At 37.4% G+C, this 23178-nt stretch overlaps 1 protein-coding gene and 1 pseudogene across 19 annotated transcripts in view; both read right to left on the bottom strand.

Moving 5' to 3' along the window:
* Positions 1-23178, bottom strand: part of SCEL (sciellin) — a 301081-nt gene that overhangs the window by 245368 nt on the left and 32535 nt on the right. The window lies entirely within an intron of this gene.
* Positions 1988-7139, bottom strand: LOC100683374 (annotated as a pseudogene).

Below are 23178 nucleotides of genomic sequence, written 5' to 3'. Positions count from 1 at the left end.
ATAATTAGGGCCAAAATTAAGCATCTGAAATAGCTGGGGAATTTCCTCCACAAACTTTCATGTGATCATGTCGTGGTCATTTCATTTCATGGCATATCCATTTTTATAAGTCTTTTATGAGTACAAAGAGGCTTAGCCATCACTGCTTTGGCCTGCCAGCTTGGACTGACTATTGTTATTTTAACTGCATTCCCCTCTAGAAAGAGCAAAACCAACAGTTCCAAATTCCTGAGGGAACCTTAACTGTTTATACTGGGAAAACTGAATGACACATCATTTGGAAATGTGTTACTATTATAAAGCCACTATTAACTTGTTTTGTTTGTTTGTTTTTATTTGTCCAGAGTGATCTCTTAAGGCCCAAAGTGCCATACTTTCACCCCAACAGTTAAAGGTTACTTCTCCCAGGAACAAAAGCCTATCCTGGAAGAGAGCCTGGACAACTGGACACCAGGAACCAACACGCCCTAAAAGGAAAATCTCAGGGCTCAGCCAATGTTCCGGATCAGGCAAAGAACATCATTTTCTTTTAAATGCTAATAGTGACAATGACAAGGGCTTGCCGGATCTAGGGCTAGAACAGCCCAAGGTCTTAGCAATTTAAGACCTCAAAGTCTTACCTAAAGTTCACTTTTGGAGGAAGGAAAAGAGCCTATTCTGTATGAAAAGTCATGCTCTAGAATAGAAAGGAATCAAGTGGTTATTTTTTGCCAACCTTCTTCTGACCACATTTGTCTGGAATATGTGCTTACATGAGCCATCCTAACTCTTGAGAGCTATCCACTTCCCAGTCAGTTCACTCATTCAGGTCTACTCTAAACCCAGCTTACATGGCTTTTCTTAGATAAGACCTATCAATCATGTTCACTTGATATTTGCCTCAGGCTAGTAATGCTTTTTCCCTCCAGATTCAACTCTGCCCCACCTCGATCATCTAGTAATAATCCATATCAGAGATCCTGAGTCGGGGCAAGCCTTGATGACATCCAGGGAAAAAATCTTCCAAACCCAGGTCCCTGAAAAGGATGCTCCCTACAAGTGTCAAAAATTATTACTACAACAAAAACAACCACCACCACCACCACATATTGTTACAGCTCTGAGATTTTACCAAGCTCTGCAAGCTGACAAGTTAGTCTGCCATAGTTTTTTTGGATAGTGGCAGAAGACACATGACTCTTGGGTTGGAGACAAAGGATTGTATTACTCATAGCACAGACAGTAAACACCTTGAACTTTATGCTTGTTAGTTTCTCTTATCCCTCAAGTTCCATGGGTTACACAGAGTAGCCTAGGCAAATGCTGCTCATTTGATGGATTTGCATCACAGCTGAGAAACCCTGAGCTTGAGAAATCCCAACTTTTTCTTTAAATATTTTATTTTTATCTATTTATAAGAGATACACAGAGAGAGGGAGACTTAGGCAGAGGGAGAAGCAGGCTTCCTGTGGGGAACCCAATGCAGGACTCGATCCCAGGACCCGGGGACCACGCCCTGAGCTGAAGGCAGAAGCTCAACCACTGAGCCACTCAGTCATCTCCCAACTTTTTCTTATAAGAGATTGGTCTACAAGAAAACCTGTGCAAAGCCGGTCAAGAGGACAATGATGAAAATAATCATACTGGACAGTAAACCGACTGGCTCTCTGCTCCAGAGGGAGATATTATCTCTAGCTTCTGTTCACTCTCAGACATCTTTGAAAAGATCATCCAGAACAAAAGGCCATTACTACTTCTGCTCACAAGATGTGCAGAAACATGAGAAACCCAAGGAGATTGCCTCTTAACAGTAAGTTGAAAAAATTAGTGAATAAATGACACAATTTATGGACATCTCAGAGAAACTGACAAAGTAATGAGTATTCAATACAAACAGTTCATCCATTCTCTATTTCTCTAAATAACCACACAAGCATATGTCAACAAAGGTCACTTCTTTTAACAAAAATTCTCATTTTATTAATTTAAATGTATGTCATTCGTTTTTTATTTTTGTGATTGTTTGTTTCAGGTTACTGGAGGTTTTATTAAGTTAGTGGCACAAGGGAGTTCTTCCCATGATCAGCAAATGCAGGCATTACAATGCACAGTCCAGGGGGGAAAAGGCTGGGTGAGGGGACAGGAGGGCCTTAAGGCAAGGCCTAGTAACTTGGTGACATTCAGAGCTTTCTCTAGGGTCCTATGGCTCATCTTGGGAGCAACTGAACTCAGCCTCATATTTGGAGAGATAATATTTGCAACTTATTCTCCTGGTTCTCTTGGCAGTATTTCCTGAAGAGTTTTCTCTGCCACAGTCTCCATAAACTTATGATTGTTTCTGGAGACTTCTGGAACGATCACAGTGATGGAATCAGAATCAAAGAGCCTTTTTTTTTTTAAATTTATTTTTTTATTGGTGTTCAATTTACTAACATACAGAATAACACCCAGTGCCCGTCACCCATTCACTCCCACCCCCCGCCCTCCTCCCCTTCTACCACCCCTAGTTCGTTTCCCAGAGTTAGCAGTCTTTACGTTCTGTCTCCCTTTCTGATATTTCCCACACATTTCTTCTCCCTTCCCTTATTTTCCCTTTCACTATTATTTATATTCCCCAAATGAATGAGAACATATAATGTTTGTCCTTCTCCGACTGACTTACTTCACTCAGTATAATACCCTCCAGTTCCATCCACGTTGAAGCAAATGGTGGGTATTTGTCATTTCTAATAGCTGAGTAATATTCCATTGTATACATAAACCATATCTTCTTTATCCATTCATCTTTCGTTGGACACCGAGGCTCCTTCCACAGTTTGGCTATCGTGGCCATTGCTGTTAGAAACATCGGGGTGCAGGTGTCCCGGCGTTTCAATGCATCTGTATCTTTGGGGTAAATCCCCAACAGTGCAATTGCTGGGTCGTAGGGCAGGTATATTTTTAACTGTTTGAGGAACCTCCACACAGTTTTCCAGAGTGGCTGCACCAGTTCACATTCCCACCAACAGTGTAAGAGGGTTCCCTTTTCTCCGCATCCTCTCCAACATTTGTTGTTTCCTGCCTTGTTAATTTTCCCCATTCTCACTGGTGTGAGGTGGTATCTCATTGTAGTTTTGATTTGTATTTCCCTGATGGCAAGTGATGCAGAGCATTTTCTCATATGCATGTTGGCCATGTCTATGTCTTCCTCTGTGAGATTTCTGTTCATGTCTTTTGCCCATTTCATGATTGGATTGTTTGTTTCTTTGGTGTTGAGTTTAATAAGTTCTTTATAGATCTTGGAAACTAGCCCTTTATCTGATATGTCATTTGCAAATATCTTCTCCCATTCTGTAGGTTGTCTTTGAGTTTTGTTGACTGTATCCTTTGCTATGCAAAAACTTCTTATCTTGATGAAGTCCCAATAGTTCATTTTTGCTTTTGTTTCTTTTGCCTTCGTGGATGTATCTTGCAAGAAGTTACTATGGCCGAGTTCAAAAAGGGTGTTGCCTGTGTTCTTCTCTAGGATTTTGATGGAATCTTGTCTCACATTTAGATCTTTCATCCATTTTGAGTTTATCTTTGTGTATGGTGAAAGAGAGTGGTCTAAGTTTCATTCTTCTGCATGTGGATGTCCAATTTTCCCAGCACCATTTATTGAAGAGACTGTCTTTCTTCCAATGGATAGTCTTTCCTCTTTTATCGAATATTAGTTGCCCATAAAGTTCAGGGTCCCCTTCTGGATTCTCTATTCTGTTCCACCATCAAAAGGCGCAGGGTTTCAGACTGGATAAAAAAGCAGGACCCATCTATTTGCTGTCTACAAGAGACTCATTTTAGACAGAAGGACACCTACAGCCTGAAAATAAAAGGTTGGAGAACCATTTACCATTCGAATGGTCCTCAAAAGAAAGCAGGGGTAGCCATCCTTATATCAGATAAACTAAAATTTACCCCAAAGACTGTAGTGAGAGATGAAGAGGGACACTATATCATACTTAAAGGATCTATTCAACAAGAGGACTTAACAATCCTCAATATATATGCTCCGAATGTGGGAGCTGCCAAATATATAAATCAATTATTAACCAAAGTGAAGAAATACTTAGATAATAATACACTTATACTTGGTGACTTCAATCTAGCTCTTTCTATACTCGATAGGTCTTCTAAGCACAACATCTCCAAAGAAACGAGAGCTTTAAATGATACACTGGACCAGATGGATTTCACAGATATCTACAGAACTTTACATCCAAACTCAACTGAATATATATTCTTCTCAAGCGCACATGGAACTTTCTCCAGAATAGACCACATATTGGGTCACAAATCGGGTCTGAACCGATACCAAAAGATTGGGATTGTCCCCTGCATATTCTCGGACCATAATGCCTTGAAATTAGAACTAAATCACAACAAGAAGTTTGGAAGGACCTCAAACACATGGAGGTTAAGGACCATCCTGCTAAAAGATAAAAGGGTCAACCAGGAAATTAAGGAAGAATTAAAAAGATTCATGGAAACTAATGAGAATGAAGATACAACCGTTCAAAATCTTTGGGATGCAGCAAAAGCAGTCCTAAGGGGGAAATACATCGCAATACAAGCATCCATTCAAAAACTGGAAAGAACTCAAATACAAAAGCTAACTTTACACATAAAGGAGCTAGAGAAAAAACAGCAAATAGATCCTACACCCAAGAGAAGAAGGGAGTTAATAAAGATTCGAGCAGAACTCAACGAAATCGAGACCAGAAGAACTGTGGAACAGATCAACAGAACCAGGAGTTGGTTCTTTGAAAGAATTAATAAGATAGATAAACCATTAGCCAGCCTTATTAAAAAGAAGAGAGAGAAGACTCAAATTAATAAAATCATGAATGAGAAAGGAGAGATCACTACCAACACCAAGGAAATACAAACGATTTTAAAAACATATTATGAACAGCTATACGCCAATAAATTAGGCAATCTAGAAGAAATGGACGCATTCCTGGAAAGCCACAAACTACCAAAACTGGAACAGGAAGAAATAGAAAACCTGAACAGGCCAATAACCAGGGAGGAAATTGAAGTAGTCATCAAAAACCTCCCAAGACACAAGAGTCCAGGGCCAGATGGCTTCCCAGGGGAATTTTATCAAACGTTTAAAGAAGAAACCATACCTATTCTCCTAAAGCTGTTTGGAAAGATAGAAAGAGATGGAGTACTTCCAAATTCGTTCTATGAAGCCAGCATCACCTTAATTCCAAAGCCAGACAAAGACCCCGCCAAAAAGGAGAATTACAGACCAATATCCCTGATGAACATGGATGCAAAAATTCTCAACAAGATACTGGCCAATAGGATCCAACAGTACATTAAGAAAATTATTCACCATGACCAAGTAGGATTTATCCCTGGGACACAAGGCTGGTTCAACACCCGTAAAACAATCAATGTGATTCATCATATCAGCAAGAATCAAAGAGCTTTGAAACCACTTTAGTGAGGCCAGAGGACCATTGGAGTCAGAAGTCTCAGAACTCATCATAGTGACCTGGAGGTAGACTGGGTCTTCACTTTGAGTGAGATTAGTCAGCTGGGACACTCAGATAAATTGCCCATCAGCTGTTTCAGCAGAGAGGATATGTTGAACATCTTCTCCTGGTAGGACTACAGCAGCTCAGGGTACATTTTGGTGAACTTCTCAGCAATCTGGAGGGAACCGTTAAACTCCTGTCATATCTGGACCTGAGAGGGGTTGTCTGCTAAACAGTCTGCTGACAAGATGTCCTGGCATTTATCACATTGGTTCTTCATCCTCAGACACTCTGTGGAGTTTTGACAGATCTCCTTGCACACATCATGGTCGTGGTTGTCTTCCGTGGATTCCATTAGAAAGTGGTAGGGAATTCTATGATGGTTGACATCCATGGCCTGTTGAGCCTGGTGTGTCATGTCAAAGAAGTCCAAAACATGTCATGGAAATTCAAGAGTTAATATGCAGGGAAACGGATTATGTTTCCGGTGATGTAGCACGTGGGATTGAAGAAAAGAGGCCTCTTCTAGAATGAACTGAAAGGTGAGTAGTGGAAATATCTTGCAGCTCATGGGTGAATCTGTCCTGGAAAATCTTGTCCATAATACTGGACATCCAGTTGAAGCTGTCCTGCATGATGTCCAGGGCATGGGTCTGCTGCCAGTCTTCTCCAGCAGAGTGTCCATGTGGTTGCCATTAATCCAGAAGTTGATGGGAGAACTCCTTCAGCAACTTGAACTGGCAGCCAACTAGGCCAGAGCCACTTCTGCAGGTGCATGTGTAGAACTTCATCCAGGTCTGTTCCAGGTAGGGCTTACACTCTTCCCAGAGGGCCATCATGGGATTCATTGCATATTCCCTGAGGTGCCTTCAGCTTCGTTTCAGAATCCTTGATGTCACTTAGGGATCTTCTTCTTGGCTTCTTCTGATATGTTCAGCAGTGATTTGTACTTCCTCATTTAATTGTTCTATCAGGGCTTTTACACCTGTTTTACCCCCTTGAGAGCATTTTTAATTTCCTTATTAATGTACTTACTCCCCTGGGTAGACATTTCCTGCAGCTCTGTGTCTGAGATTGCTTTGTCTCCCAGAACCCATCCATTCTCTCAGGTCACCAGCAGCCCCACTAGCAGCAGGAGAGTCTTCATCAGGCCTCCCTCTCAATTCTGGAATGGTCAGCAGCACCAGTTGACATCGGCTACTCTTGGTAATGCTGGATGGTAAGCACCATAAGATGTATCTATAGCATTCTGCTTCATATACAAACCCTTTGGGACTAGCTGCAAACCTGTATGACTCACATCCAAAGATGTATGTCATTCTTTCAATAATTGGCACTCATTTGAATAAATTCTGCAAAACTCAACAGGTAACAGTTTTGAACTTACCAAATGCTATTAACTTCATGGAAACAATTTGTTTCAAATATCACTCCATCACTCCACACATAGGATTATTATACAAACTACTTGATTCTAAAAATCTTTATCCCAAAGACTAAAATATAAATGACACCAGATTTTGATATTTAAATTAGTCGAAATAAGGAGAGAATACAGAAGAACTGTATTTAAAGACTGTGCTCCCAACTTTATAATAGATAGTTGATTACAGACCTTGGAGAGCATTTAGACATGGGTCTAAATCACAGGATTATTTCCAGAAGTACTCCCTGTCTTTTGTGGCTTCCTTCTTGCAAGTACTTTAGAATATCTTTTAAGGAATGGGGGCTTTTTCTAAATAAATTAGGTTATTCCAGTCAGAATGGCATGAGCAACATTCAAGTAATTCCAAACATTATGATGGTTAAGCAGCATTCTGCAAACTGTATTCTGGTGAACACAAGTATCTTTCATCATGTTAATAAATATTCTACTAACATCCAAAAAAGTTCCTTGGTCAAGTAAGTTTGGTAAACTATACATTAAATTGATTTCTCACTGCAGAATTTTTCAGATCCTTTAACTGGGTTAATGTAGTTCTGATTGTGCTAATGAGGTTCATTTATCATTGAACTATCATAGGTAGATCAGGGATATAACATGAAACATTTCCCAAACTTTTTCACTATGAAAAATTTTTAACACCACATGTTCTTATTAATGATGCAAGATGCTTTCTATTAAGGTCACTAGAGTTCCAGAGAAAACAGTTAGGAAAATTCTGGACCACAACCCAAGCCAGGCATGAATCAGGAAAAGTGAAGGTTTTAAAATAGTTGGGTTAGTTTTGCAGAGGACCTTGAATTCTATGCTAAGATATTTGAACTTTATTATGTAGGCAAAGGGTAAATATTCTGTTGACATTCTTTTTATCTCTTTGGTGTGCTTAGATGTGGTCATTTTAATAAGAAATATATATATATATATTTATAAAAGACTAGAAATATATATATAAAATATATATATATTATATATAAAAGACTAGAAACTACTTTGTAGCAGATTCCTCTATAGAAGAGATCTACAGAAGAGAATTACCTTTATAAATCCCCCAACTTCAAAACTTAACAGCCTTCACTCTTAAGAAGGTACTTTTTATGTCTAAGAATTCCTCTGTAGTAGTTTTAAAATTTTACTTTTTTTTTCCTGTTCTGTGTTCATCATTATTCTTGTTCTTAAATTCCAGCTCTAGGACCTAATCTTGCAACAGGGACTAGCTGAGACACCAGATCCATTCATGAATTGTCCCAGTCTGAATAAACTCACTCTCTAAGTCTTTGAGGCTTATTTTCCAGTTTGATCCTAGTCAGGGCTATTTTGGATACTCTAACCAAGTTTTCTTAGAGAAAACTTAATAAGCACCTATGTGATGAAAGGCTTTGTAATAAGTGCCCAGAGAAATAAGAAGAGGATTTAGACATATTTCCCTCAAAACTTGAGTACACTTTTGGATATTTTGCTTTAAGATCAGATGGACTTAATTTCTTTCAAACTTTGATTGACTTGTGCAGCTAGTAAGGGCCAAATGTATAAAGAACAACTCAGCCCATCAGTCAATGAATATTTATTGATCTCCACTACATGCCAGACATTATGTTAGGTACTAGGGATGCAGCAATGTGGAGACAGACCTGGTTCCTGTCCTCATTGAGTTTATGGATCTAGTTGCTACTAAAGGCAATAAAATGAGTGTGAAATGTTTATTAGTTATCTGTTCTAATGCTTAAAAATAATTATTATTAGTTATAAAAGAGGATAAAACATGTAGCACAATGTGAAAAATTAGTTAATCTGGAAGAAGGGTATATGGATATTCATTTTACTATTCTTCTGATCTTTATGTTAAGTTGAAATTTTTCAAAATAAGAAGTTGAAGGTTATTTTAATAAGAATAAACTAGTCAGAAAATTAAAAATTGGAGTCAGATTTCTTCTCTAGTCTAACACTTTCTCATTTAGTTGTAACATTTTGGTGTCCTGGGACTTCTGAGTTGATTATTTTCATATCAGAGCATCAAAGGCAGAAGCCAGAGCATTACTACATGAAGAAGAGCAAAAACTTGGATTGCATTTTTCCTACCATAAAACATCCTGCTGCAAGTGAACACGTGGCTCTTAAATTTGGCCAGCATTTTTCTTAATTTTTATTAATTTTTATAAAATAGATCAACATACTCAATTCATGTCTGAGGAGATGAGGAGAATTACAGTGTCCAGGCAAGTTATTTGCTGTCCTCCATTCAGTACTTCTTAAACCATTCTTTAAGGAGAGGATATATGCTTCAGCGCATATAATAACCTATGACAAACAACTAATTCAATATATCTGTTGTACACATGCTAAAATATACAAACTGGAACCTCTTCATTTTACTGAGTGGCAGGGACAGAATCAACACTACATGTAGTGTATTCAAATAAAACAATAGATGTTAAAAGAAAGTATGGGTGGACTTAAAGGGCTTTTAACAATGTCTTCCCACTACTCTTAACCCCAGGCCCATCAAATAGATACTATCATTACCTGCATTTTTATTTTCTCATCATTTCTAAGTTGTCAGATACGTGTTTGTCTCTGATGTGTGATACATCCATATGTTCAGCAAGGAATGCATATAGAAGAAAATCAAGTGCATGAAATTGAGGGCCAGTAATAAAGAGAGAAAGGGAGCATGAAGGAATTTAATGGCTAAATATGAAATCAAAGACCTGGTGTGTATTCCCAAACACCAGAAATACAGGTTAACAGGTAAGCAATATTTCTCCTCTGCCCACTCGTTCAAAAAATATGTCACAGGCAGCCCCGGTGGCTCAGCAGTTTGGCACTGCCTTTGGCCCTGGGCGGGATCCTGGAGACCCAGGATTGAGTTCCAGGTCGAGCTCCCTGCATGGAGCCTGCTTCTTCCTCCGCCTGTGTCTCTGCCTCTCTCTATATATATATATGTCTCTCATTAATAAATAAAAATCTGGTAAAAAATAACAAAAAAAAAACAAAAATATGTCACATGTCTGCCATGTGCCAGACACTATGCTAGGCAGTGGAGATAAAAGAATACAATACAATATCTACCTTCAAAAAACCTACCAGATTCCAGCTAAGTAATTAGACTAATAAAAGAGACTCCAATGTGCATGGTGGAGATAGAGAGGTCGTAGGTGTAATGGAAATAGCAAATATGGGCGTTGGAGTCAAACTCAAAACTAAATCTCTGTCAATTATAAACAATTCCCTTTATTTAACTTCTTTGAGCTTCAAGTTCCTCATCTGTAAAATGTAAATAATAATACCTACCTTGATCTATAACTCTAAGACTTAGGAGTAAGGCATGCAAGATATCGGGTACACACAAGTACTCAAAAAATAATTACAAATACTTGAACTGAGGTACGTGTATAATGATTAAGGAATGCAAAACTTGCCCCTCCTAAAATTTTACAGCCTAAGGAATCCCAAAAGCTGTGCTATCAATTAGTGTCCTAAAGGAAATTGAGATGTCAAGTAGAATTTAATGGTGGGACTGTAATAGAGAGGAGAGCAGAGCTAGGAGACCCAACAAGGCATGTTGAGTCCTCAAGGACTAGCAATGGAAGAGAGCCACTTCCACCCCTAGATCTGAGCCCAGTGAGAGGCAGAGCCTTGGGAGAGGATAATCCTCCTACAGACAAACCCTGGTGTGGAGATGACTCAAGAATCTGATGTCATCAAAGATAAATATTACCTTTGTTTGATAATCAGCTGGCTGATTACAAGTCTATTTTTCTATTCATGTTGCCTGCAAGAACAGAAGTTGCTGGTCAGTTAATACAATAATTTAAACTGCTCATTGAAAAATAATGAATTAAAAGTCAATAAAAAATGTTCAATCAAATAACCTAAACAAGCACACTGCTTCAGCTGTGGGTTTAACCCAGCAGAATATAGGGCACTGATTTCTGGCTATCGTGCCTTTATTAATTCAGGTTAACTATTTTAGCCACCCTGCAGCCTACAATTAAAATTCCTAGGCCTTTTTACTCATGAAATACTGCTGAGCTATGATTCTATAGTAAATTTTTTAACCTAAATTTCACATTTTGCCTTTATCTCTGTTAAAATAGTTTTATTTCAGCACTTTATTTCAACACATTGGGATACTTTTATGTTCCATTTAAATTAGCAGCATCCACAAATTTTATAAGCATGTCAGCCTATGTCTTTGCTAAATTGCTGATAAAAAGGTTGAACGCAACTAAAAATAAGAACCTTTTATATGCATTCATTTAAAAGAATTTGGGTACTTAATGTATACCAGACTCTATATTAATTGCTGAGGATGCAGAAATTGAGAAAGAATAGAATTTTGGTTAGTGCTAAAAGATACAAAGAAGCAAAATACAGTAACAAACTAGGGGCTGGTCAGGATATCACAACTTTAGATAAAGAGACTAGGGAGCCTCACTGGGCCCTAAATGATGCCAATGAGACTGTCCTATGCATACCTGATGGAAAAGTGTTCCAAGAAGAGGGAAACAGGAAGTGCACAGGTCATAAAACTGAAACGAGTTTGACATTGGCAAAAAATAAAGACAGACAATTTGGCTGGAACAGAATAAGCAAGGAAAGAATAATACTTGATGCATTTAGAGAGGTGGGCAAAGATCAGATTATGTAGGGATTTGTAGTCTCCAGTAAGGAGTTTCAATTTTATTCCAAATGCAGGGGCACCTTCTTCTATCATATCACTCATCTCACTGATCTATTTATAAATATAGCATTAGAACAATAACATTACTGTACTAACAATCATCCTAGATAAAATCAAGAATCAAGACATTATGGAAATTATTCATGGGGACAGAATGAAATAATCTCAGTCAAACAAGAATTTAATCTGCCTGAGAAACCTATCCAATATAATCTACTTTACATGTTGGGGTTCTGCATAAGCAATCAAAAGAGAATTTACAAAAGCTCCCTACCTCATCTACTACCTCTGAACCCATGGACTCTTTCTTGCCTCCTATCACTATGGATGGATTATCTTCCTCCTAAGACCAACCTCCCACATGTGCATTCCTGCCTACCATCTCTCTCTTAATCAACATCACTTCCTCTCATGTGCATCTCACCTTTTACCTTTTATAAATTCATACCCAGCAACATGAGACATGCAGTAATTTCTCCAATCTTAAATACAAATCTCTCTTGGTCCCTACATCCCTGTCCAGCTACCATTTCATTTCTCTTCCAGCTTTTAGCAAAAATTCTCACAAGAGTTGTCTATACTTACTGTTGTAAATGCTCTCTTTTCACTCTCTCAAACCCTCTCCAGTGATATTTTCCCTCCCACAGTTCTTACAGGATAGCTCCTGCCCAGGTCACTTGACTTGACTGCCTCACATATTGTTGGTTGTCCAGGCAACAGCCACTTCTTTTTGTCAACTGTTTTGCTCATACAATAACCATGTACATTAGGGGATGTGGGCCTTTCTCTAGCCTAAGGGTCAGAAATCATGGATCCCTGGGTGGCGCAGTGGTTTGGCGCCTGCCTTTGGCCCAGGGCGCGATCCTGGGGACCCGGGATCGAATCCCACACTGGGCTCCCAGTACATGGAGCCTGCTTCTCCCTCTGCCTGTGTCTCTGCCTCTCTCTCTCTCTCTCTCTCTCTGTGACTATCATAAATAAATAAAAATTAAAAAAAAAAAAAAGAAATCATGATTAGGTTATAAGTCATTCACCATACCACCATGGCCTTTCCTGGTACCTGGCTTAGAAAGAACAGGTGTGTCACAGTTCTGGTCAGTGAAATCTCAGGGAGCTTTTGCTCTTATAATAAAGTAAATGTACTAGTTTAGCTATTGCCCTAATGGTGGATATTAAACAGATTCCAATTTAGTCTTAATTATTAATCAGAAAATGACAATTTTTTTTTTGCATGTAGGAATTGTTTCCATCCATTTTGTTGATCAGTCAGAATTCTGGAAGTCTTTTTCAAGAATGACTCTTCACTTCCATCCCCATTCTACTACCCTCTCATAGAGTTTTAAATTGCTTTTTTTAGCCCTCAAATCAAGTTCACTCCTCACTCTCACTACCCATTCTTAATCAGGTTCTCTGGTTCTTCACCTTCTTAGAAATAGATTCCTTTCCTTTTGGATACTCATCCCTCTAATAATACAATGGTGAGTATCATTAGTTCATAGTATCTATCTCCCCCATAAAATTGCAAACTCCATGAGGGCAAGAACTTTCTCTGCGTTTCTCATCATATTCAGCACTTGTCACAGTGTAGGAACATAGTGATCACTCAATAATTATTGTTGAAGATAGGAAAGCAAGAAGGCAGAAAGGAACTCTCTGCACAATAACATATAAAAATGTTTCACATGCTGAAATGTATTGACTTCAGATACTCTGTTCCTTATAATATGAATGAGTTCATTTTATTCAGATGATACATTAAATAAACTTTTCTTTATTATTCTAGGTAACAAAAAATTTTGGATAACTGCAACGAAAAACAGTGGGATAAGGGATTTACTGGACATATACTGAGGCATTTCACAGGATCAGGGGAAGAAGTGGACAACAAAACCACAGGAAGGCAGGGTCAAAAGCAAATAGGAAACCTCACTGACAGTTCACATGCCTTATCTCTGGGCGTTGCCATTAACACAACAGGCTTCCACTTAGACCAGTTTGTGTGCTTCTCTCCTACAAGTTTCAAATTGTCAGAAGAGAGAGTATGATTGGCTCAAGTGTGTTTCCCTCTTGGCTGGAGCTTAGCAGTGGCATGTAGCATAGGCATGGCCACTAGAGGCCTGCCCCTGTGTTTTGATCCATTACTAGAAAACGGAAAACTATTATGAGCACAGTGTCCACCCCAGGTGACATTCTCTTTAGATAAGAATAAAGAAGATGTTTATGGTATCCAGCAATCATCCAGACCAAGGGGAAGGGGCAATTTCAGGGATGAATTCTGTGAACAAATGTTTTAATACAGACTTTTATTTATATTTATCATTTTTTCTTTATATTTATAGTTATATGTAATTTATATTTATACATAATTTAGCTTTTATTATGGAAATTTTCAAACATATAAAAGCAGAGAAAAAAGTACAATGACTCCCAATCTACCCATACTTCAACTTTAATAATTTATTTTTTCAATTTATTTCCTTATTTTATCTTCTTTGTATCCCCAAATTTGTTTCCTAGAGTATTTTTAAGTAGACTCCAGATATATATTTTACCTTATAAGTATTTCAGTATATATCTCTTTTAGATAAGGAATTTTGAAACCATAACCATAATAGTGTTTTCATACTGAACAAGGTTACAATAATTCTTTAATATTAGACGCTAGTAATGTATATCCAGTTCTGTAAGACTTGCTCTTGAGGCACCTAGATGGCAAAACTCAAATGTATTCTGACAGAGCATATAATTATATCATTGTTATACTGCTTTTCAGATACTTTATTAAGCTATTTCCAAAGCTATATAGAAAAACCTCATTCATTCATTTACCTTATGTCTTTAGAGCTCCTACTATGATAGTTTGCAGCTACATTGAGAGATTTCTTCATTATTTCAGGTACAAATTGGCTCCAAAAGAAACATGAAGAAAGAACATTCTAGAGAAATATTTTTTCTCAATATGCTTCAAAAAGTATACATTTCCTAGTACTAATTAGAAGACAACATTAAAAGAATATTAAGATTATAGCCAAAGTTAACATTGCTATCAACTAGATATTTCTTAATGTTTGCAGAACCATGAATGTAAAAATTATTCATCATAACATAAAATATCTGATGAGTGTATGCTCCTAACTGAAAGGGAATGTTCCTTTTTAGCAAAAAACACAATAGCAGTAATATTTTAAAATTACCTTATTCTTCTGTAAATCAAGAAATATATAAAGATCATATATCTCTGTCATTTCTAATAGTATTTTGATCTTTCTTATTACTCTTTAAACAATAAAAAAGTGGAGCCAGTGTGATTATCATTTGTTATTCACCCAAACATTTAATTCATATTCTTATTTACATAACTACTCTACTAATCAAAGAGGTTCCTGAGCAAGTTTTATCTTGTATGGGAGGGCTGAGTCAATTAAACTCCTAAAACAATGTGTTAGAATGAATAAGGCTGGTTAATAATGGATCACTGAATCACTGGGCAGGAAACATCTTTGTTACATAAACAAACTTATAAAAATGGAGTGCAGAATAAGAAATTTGGTTTTCTCCACAAATTGCTGAAGGTCATAATTTAAAATTATAAGTTGTTTCCTCAAGCATCCATCTCAGGATGTCTATCTTTTTTTTTATCTGAAAAGTATATTCACATTAAATAAGAAAAAAATTTGCTCTACAATAACAACAGTAAAATGCAAATTGTGATATTCAGAGTTACTCAGAAAGGTATGGCCACCACCTCTTTCAGTTAGAATCCCAGCAAGATATGAGTAGATGAGTAATGAGAGAGTTGAACGAAAAGATCTTTAGAAGGGATGGGCAGGGTTAAGGAAATCAACAAATGATAGTAAAGCTCCCCAAGGCTAAAATAATTGGGAGTCATTATCATCATTAGATTTGAAGGGGCAAGAGGAGCAAGCAATTACTGGAACCTAAAGAGGGTTATAACTATATTTGTGGGAGAAGGATACTGACTAGCAGCTGTGGACTCAGGTAGAGGAAAGCAGCCATGAAGTCCTGCAGAGTGGGAATGGGGTAAATAAATATTCTAGTCTCCCTCCTTCTGCCCTTCAGATTTCCTTCCTATTCCTTCTATTGGCTGAACTCAAATGGAAGCCAAAGGAGAGGGAGCAAATTGATACAGATCAGTCAGAGTAGGATGGAGAGTGGATCTTCAAGAGAAATGGTAAATATCCAACGCACACTTCCTTCTACCGCTATATCTGCAGTTTGATTAGCCTTATATATTTTCATCAGTTTCTTTCATTCCTATAATGGTCAGATGAAGAAGCAATCGAAGAGGTATTTAGGAAGCTCTATCTAGATTCCAGCATTATATTAAACTCATAGAAAAATATAAAGAAGTACAAGACATAGATTCTGTCCCCAAGATAAAGCCTATAAAATAAATGGGAGCAGGATAATATATATAACAAGTCATAGATTATGAAAAGACTGAATATTTGGCTTTAGGCAAAACAAGGAATCTTCTTTAAGGCAGTTTTCACAGGTAGTATGTATGGAGTTTCAGGTTTTGCAAATTTTATAGATAACACAGACAAAGGACATTATAGAACAAAGATGTTCTTTGGAAGTAACTGTAACCTAGTGTCCTTAGAATCAAGCTGATGGCAACCTGGAACATTGCTTAGCTTATTTTGCTGGGTACTTGTTCCAGAAAAGAAAAGGAAGCTAAAGAAGGAGAAATTGCCTATTCTTTTTACCCATTTAATATGTACATTTCCCTAAAGAGTAAAGACTGACATAATACCTATTTTCAACATTTGTAGGGCTATCACATAAAAGCTAAACCCAACATCAACTGGTAAAGCCTATTCCCTCCATCTGAAATGCTTTTCTCACTTCCTCATTGTGCAAATTCCTATTATTCAAGACTTCACTCAAACACGAACTCTACATAGCTTTTCCTGAGTATTCCTGGCAAAGCCAAAACTGCCTCTGAACTTTAACTCCTAAAATGATTAAAAAGAGTTATTTTCAACAGTATCCTGGTTTGTAATTATTTTGAAAAAGCTACCTGGATTTTTTAACTGTTTTATTCCAGTATAAAAATTTACATTTGACTTGGTTTGTTTAGGATCAAAAGCACTGCCCAGAGATAACTTTCCATGATAATGAAATTTTCCAAAAGAAAAAAATAAAAACTTGCAATAACCATTGTACCATCTAAGACAATAACTCTAAATTTGAACACATGAAAGCTTTTAATATAGCATTGAAAGAAAAACCTTCTCTGATTAAATATCTCATCCTTCAATGAATAAAAAGCTATTATTCAACCATCACTCATTTATCTTTTATGGATTTTTCATAGAAATAATTATGGTTGTCAATTTTTTGTCCTCTAAGCATACCTGTGGGATCTAAGGACTTCATAATTTAACAAGTCATTATTGAGCCTGGTCAATTTTGAGAAAGACAACAGAAGTACTTGTAGCTGATCTATAAAGAACTTATTATTTGAAAAGCAACCATGAGGTTGAGGAATGTATCCTACATAGAGCAAAATAATCCAAACAGAATGAAAAGCTAAATAAAATAGGTACAAATATAAAGAAAAATATTTTTAATCTCAAATTTCCATTTAGGATTCTAAAAAGTATGACCATTAGGAATCCAAAACAAGTTGAAGATGAGGGAGAAGGTGAAAGAGCTGCTATCTTATCCAACTTTCCATTTGAATTGAGTGTATGTCTAGTGTGAACACAGAACTATTCACTTAAAGCAGGTAAAAAGCCACAACTTCCAAAGAAATTTGGAAAGAAAACTCAAAGCTCTTCATTGATTCATCAAAGCCTCTGGGCCAGATACTTCTCCATCTCCTACCCTGCTGCTATAATCTAGTGGGAGATATACTATGTTCGTCAAAATTATATACGTTATAAACTGAGAGAGGGAAGCAAGGAGTTAGCATTTATTTATGGGCCAGGCACATTGTATTACAGAATCCTACTCAACCTTCACAACGACCCTATGAGCTAGGTATTACTCATCCAATTTTACAAATGGGAAACTAAAGGTCAGAGAATCAATGAATCACCAAATTTAACCTGCTAATAAGTGCTGAGGTTAAAATGCCAACCAAGATTTGACTCCAGAGTGCATCCTCTTTTCTTTATTCATTAAGAGATGAATCTTGAGGCATATGAGGAGAACTCAAGGCATCTCTGCATAAGTACCTTAGAATGTATACAGTGTAAAAAACTGCCACACCTGGAGAGGTAAAGTGTGGTGGGAATACAGAGCCAGGAGTAATTCATTCAGTGTGGTACCATTAAAGACCATGGATTGTTTGGGGAATGTGGAAAAGACCAATGTGTTGGCTAGAGCATAGGAGTAAGTGGTACTAATGGAAAGTGAGATTGGGTCAAGCTATAACAGTCTAAGAGGCGTTTTTCAGCCTTGCCAACAAGGAGCATGATGATATATTATGTACTGAAATTCAGATTTCAGAAAATAATGGAAAGAATACAAAATATTAAGATAAAAATATTGTGTCCTACAGAGACCAAACCCTTCATTTAGAGAAAACCAAATGCCAAGCTTTTCTAATGCCAAGGAAGTTATTGTTATGCAAATCACTGTTGTATTTCTGTTAATTGGGGCTTGTTCTCAATGAAAGAGGAGGAGAAAAGTTTTTATCTTTAAAAATGGAAATTAAACCAATTTTAAAGTGTACAATGAAACTCAACAAAATTGCAAAGTACGTTTTTCTGTAATTAACACTTTTCAGTGACCCCATTTTCTTTGTTGTCAGTATACAGTGTTCCCAACAATTTGTATTGTATCTTTTTATCATTCAGTAATATTCAGTAATTCAGTAATTTTGTTTTTCAGTAATAGTAAATTCTCATCATTGGTTAAAACTTGTACAAAAGCAAACAAAAGTCCACATGCAAGATGAATAAGCATTTTAATGCCATCAGAAATTCCTCCCAAGCCAAAATGTAAGCCTAGGATTAAAAAAAAATCCTGGTTGGTTTGATCTAGAGTGAGTTCTGTAACCTCGGCTTGGTACTTGGGACAACCTCTGGAATCTGTGACCACAAAAACTGAAGCATTTTCCTCACACTCGACAATATCATCTAGTTTCTGTGGCTGGTCTTTCATCCCAATTCCTGTCTTCTGCTACTGGGACAGGGGCCCTTAATCCCTTCCTGGTAGGACTAGGGTTCTGAGATTTTTGCTAGTCTGGCCACCAGGGGAATGGACCTGGTAATAGAGTTCTGCAAATGATTAAACCTTTGCAAACCGTGATGCCAATTCTAGCCAGATGGTTTGTGTATCACCACTACCACGACAGTCCTGCTGCCACGCCCACAAAAACTACCAATCACCCCACCCCCACCCCAACTGCCAACCACCTCTCATCAGGCTTCCTTCTCTTAATGGTAGGTACCCTGAGATGTCAGCAAGTCTCATGATATCAGATGGCTTCACTGTCACTGAGGTCATTCAACATTGCTTAAAGTGATAAATGTAGGGATTTTGTGTTATGGTAATGATCGTTAGCATCTAAGTGAAGCACTAAGGCTAGACAGGGCTCGACCAAAATTATAGAAAAGTTGTATACTTCTAAAATTACCAACATTTGTATCTTTGTATGATTTATACCAAATATCCAAATATTCAACCTTTCAAACCCTGCTACTCAAAACATTTTTGCAACGGAAATAACTTTACTGTTAGCTATCAACCACTAACATCACAGGTTTTTTTCTGCCATATCATTTTTTTTTCTTTTATTGAAATACAGTTCACACACCATAAAATGGACCATTTTTAAAGTGTATAATTTAGAGCAGCTGGGTGACTCAGTAGGTTAAGCATCTGACTCATGATTTTGGCTCAGGTCATGATCTCAGGGTCATGAGATTGAGCCCCACATAGGGCTTCACACTCAGTGAGGAGTCTGCTTCTCTCCATCTCCCTCTGTCCCTCCCTCCTCTTTCTCTTTCAAATAATTAATAAATCTTTTTTTAAGTACATAATTCAGTGGTTTTTAATATATTTACAAGGTTTTACAACCATTATCGCTAAGTCAAAAACAATGATTACTATGTACTAGTAATGGATATAAATCAGTGCCACTGCCTTGATTTGTGCTGAGGAGCAGTGGTAGCCACTACAGCTTTAGTATCATCTGTGCAAATGTCACCATGGTGACAAAGGCTAATAACATCTTAGTATCACTGTGAAAATAGTTTTAACTTTGCAGACTTGGCTGCAAGGCTCTCAAGGATCCCAGCTGTCCACACTCTGAGGAGTGCTGTCCTGGGCAGCCACTGAGTTCTCTTTGGAATACAATACTTCTTCTTTTTTTTTTTTTTTAAGATTTTATTTATTTATTTGAGAGAGAGAGAGAGGGAGAGAGGATGAACAGGGAGAGAGGCAGATGGAGAGGGAGAAGCAGACTCTCTGCTGAGCAGGAAACTTGACTTGGGGCTCAATACCAGGACCTCGGAATCATGACCCGTGAGCCGAAAGCAGCCAGACCAACTGAGACACTCAGGCACCTCAAAATAGAATACTTCTTAATGAGTTATTGATATTTATGCTATTAAGAACATTGAATATGAGAATCCTTTGAAGAGAAGTGGATTCTCTAAGTAAGCTCTAGAATTTAACCTCTCAATTTTCTCACCTATTCTTTCACTTCCTTTGCTATAGACACTGTTCAAGTTCAGACACTTATCACTTCATATGTAGAGAACTCCCTGGGCTGCTCACTTGTTTCTCTGCCTCCAAAATTTCCTTTCTCCAAATGCTTCTCTATATCAATTGCTGCAGATTATTATTCCTAAAGCCCATTTTGATCTCTTTGCAGAAATTTCTGGTAACTTTTTCTGTCTACCAAATAAAGTCTAAGTGCCTTCATTTGATTGTTGGGGTTCCCCTTGTTTTGGGTCCAACTTCAAGAGTATTTTCCCCACTTATTCTCCATGCTTTCCATCCTCAAAATATACACTGCACTTTCCAACTTGTAGTTCATTTGTCTGAGCCACACCTTCCATGTCTTGGGCACTTCCTCACCTTTTAAACCTTCACATTCTGTGAAAAGGATAGATGCTTGTTTTCCCAAGAAATGTGGTAGTTAGGACATGGATTTAGGAACAAGGTCCAGCCAATCATCAGAATCAAACTCTAGGATTTTAAATCTGGAGCTAGGACATAGAGAGTCAGAAAAGAGGGTGGGGTAGCAGATTCATTTGGCAATATAAAGACAGGACAATGAAGCATACTGGTAGCTGTAGTACCATCTAGTATCCAGGTGCAACAGTGGTAGCAGTGCCAGTATCAGTAGCATCTGGGAATACCTGGTGTTATCAGTGGCATCTGAGCTACAAGCTATAGAGCTCAACTCTTCATATTCCCTGGGTGAACTTGGCTGGAGTGACTGGTACTGACCAAGAGGAAATAGGGTTACTTGCTGCACAGTGAAGTCAAGTGGCAAAATCTATAGGTTCAAAATAAATTTCTATCTACTTTTGCCATGTAAAAGAGAAAGCATTGGAAGGTCAAGTAAAAGATTCATCTTCATCAGTTATTTTTGTGTAGTTTATTAGAGCTTAGAACTACTGAGGCCATAGTCACTATTTCAAAGGCCAAAAAGGTAAATCAGCTATTATTTTGTCACACACCACTGGTGAGGGCACAGAGGTGGCAAGTGACCTTACCATAGTTCCAGGAAAAGACAGTATTTAGGTCAATGGGATCACACTCTAAGTGCATAGTTCAGTGAATGAGTTCCAGTGTCTTCATACACATTAACCAGAGTCCATTGACTAAGTCTGTCCCTCAACCATAATCTGGCAGAAAATTCTAGTTTTTATTTCATGAATTTTGAATTGGCATTTATTTCCTTACTTCTTATATCAGTATATTATGGGAACAGAAACACTTCCTTCTATAAGGCTCACAGGATGGCTAACAAAAAAGATACCATATTAAATAAAACCTCTGCCACTTGGTTATTAGGTCTTTACTAATTTCTTTCATGTCCTAAATTTGCACTTGCTTCCATGGTTCCATTGACCTTTGGTTCCCACAAGTATACGTATGACTTAGCACTATGTAAACAATGCATTCGTCAAAACTTGTGTAATGTTCTGCACAGTAATTTTGAGAAAGTCCATTGCGAAGGGACAGATATCGTTTAAAGTTTGGTAGTAAAGAGTGTGAGAAGAGAGTTTAAGGCAGAGGGATTGAGTCCCACATTGGGCTCTTTATGAGGAGCCTGCTTCTCCCTCTCTGTGTCTCTGCCTCTCTCTGTGCCTCTCATGAATAAATAAATAAAATCTTAAAAAAAAAAAAACTAATTACCTCCCAAAGGCTTCATATATAAATAGCATCACAGTGCAAGGGTTATGGCTTCAGCATATGAATTTTGAGGTGACATAATTCAGTCCATAGGTAACACAATGTTAAAAAAATGTTTTTATGATGAGCACTGGGTGTTACAATGATGAATTATTGAAAACTACATCTGAAACAAATAATGTACTATATGTTGGCTAATTGAGTTTAATTAAAAAATGAAAAATATTTCTAGGCCAATCTAACTATAGAATAATAATAATAAATGATAATCATGTTAAATTTAATACATTCATATAAGCTAAAGCTCTAGAATCTGATGTAATTCTCTAAAAAACATTAAAATATCAGGGAAAATCCCATTTATTATGACAGAGTTAGAAAATCAAGATTTTGCAATACCTAGGAAATGGCTTCTAATATTACAAAATGGAAGGCTGTTGGGAGAACAGAATATTCCCACAATGCCCTTGTATAACCCCTCAGATTATTCATTAATTCCAAAGGGCAAAATGTACCTTTACAATGTGAAGACCTGGCAGTTGCCATTGAACTTAACAATCACACTAAGAATCATTAGTAGTGGGACAACCTAACTTTATATACTTCCTGATTAGATGTGAAGTCACATTACACATGTTGTGAATGAATGATTCTTGACAAATAGGTGTAATCTGAATTCAATAAAGTCTAGACCTGAATTTCAGTCTACATGAAATACAGGGAATAAAGGAACAGAAACAATCAGGATATAGAATATACTGCATAAGACAAATGTCCTGGACTCCTCAAAAAGTCAATGTCCTGAAAAAGTGGGTTACAAATTGTTCTAAATTAAAAGAGACAACCATCAAATTCAATATGTCAAATTTAATATTTTAAGATATGCATCTATAAAGGACACGGTGGGGGCCCCTGGGTGGCTCAGCAGTTGAGCATCTGCCTTCAGCTCAGGGCATGGTCCCATGGTCCTGGGATTGAGTCCCACATCGTGCTCCCTACAGGGAGCCTGCTTCTCCCTCTGCCTATGTCTCTGTCTCTCTCTGTGTGTCTCTCATGAATAAATTAAATCTTTAGGGAAAAAAAAAGGACAAGGACATTGGGAGACTTTGAATATGGAGTAGATATTAAATTAAATAACATAAAATTACTATTAATTTTCTTGGGTATAAGAATGGCATTGGAATTAAATAAAACATTCTTAATCTTAGAGATTGTATGATGAA

The sequence above is a fragment of the Canis lupus genome, chromosome 22 (assembly GCF_011100685.1).
Source record: "Canis lupus familiaris isolate Mischka breed German Shepherd chromosome 22, alternate assembly UU_Cfam_GSD_1.0, whole genome shotgun sequence".
In the NCBI taxonomy this organism is placed as follows: domain Eukaryota; kingdom Metazoa; phylum Chordata; class Mammalia; order Carnivora; family Canidae; genus Canis; species Canis lupus.
Note: the sequence above shows the minus strand (reverse complement) of the source record. Positions and strands in the feature narration are given on the sequence as shown.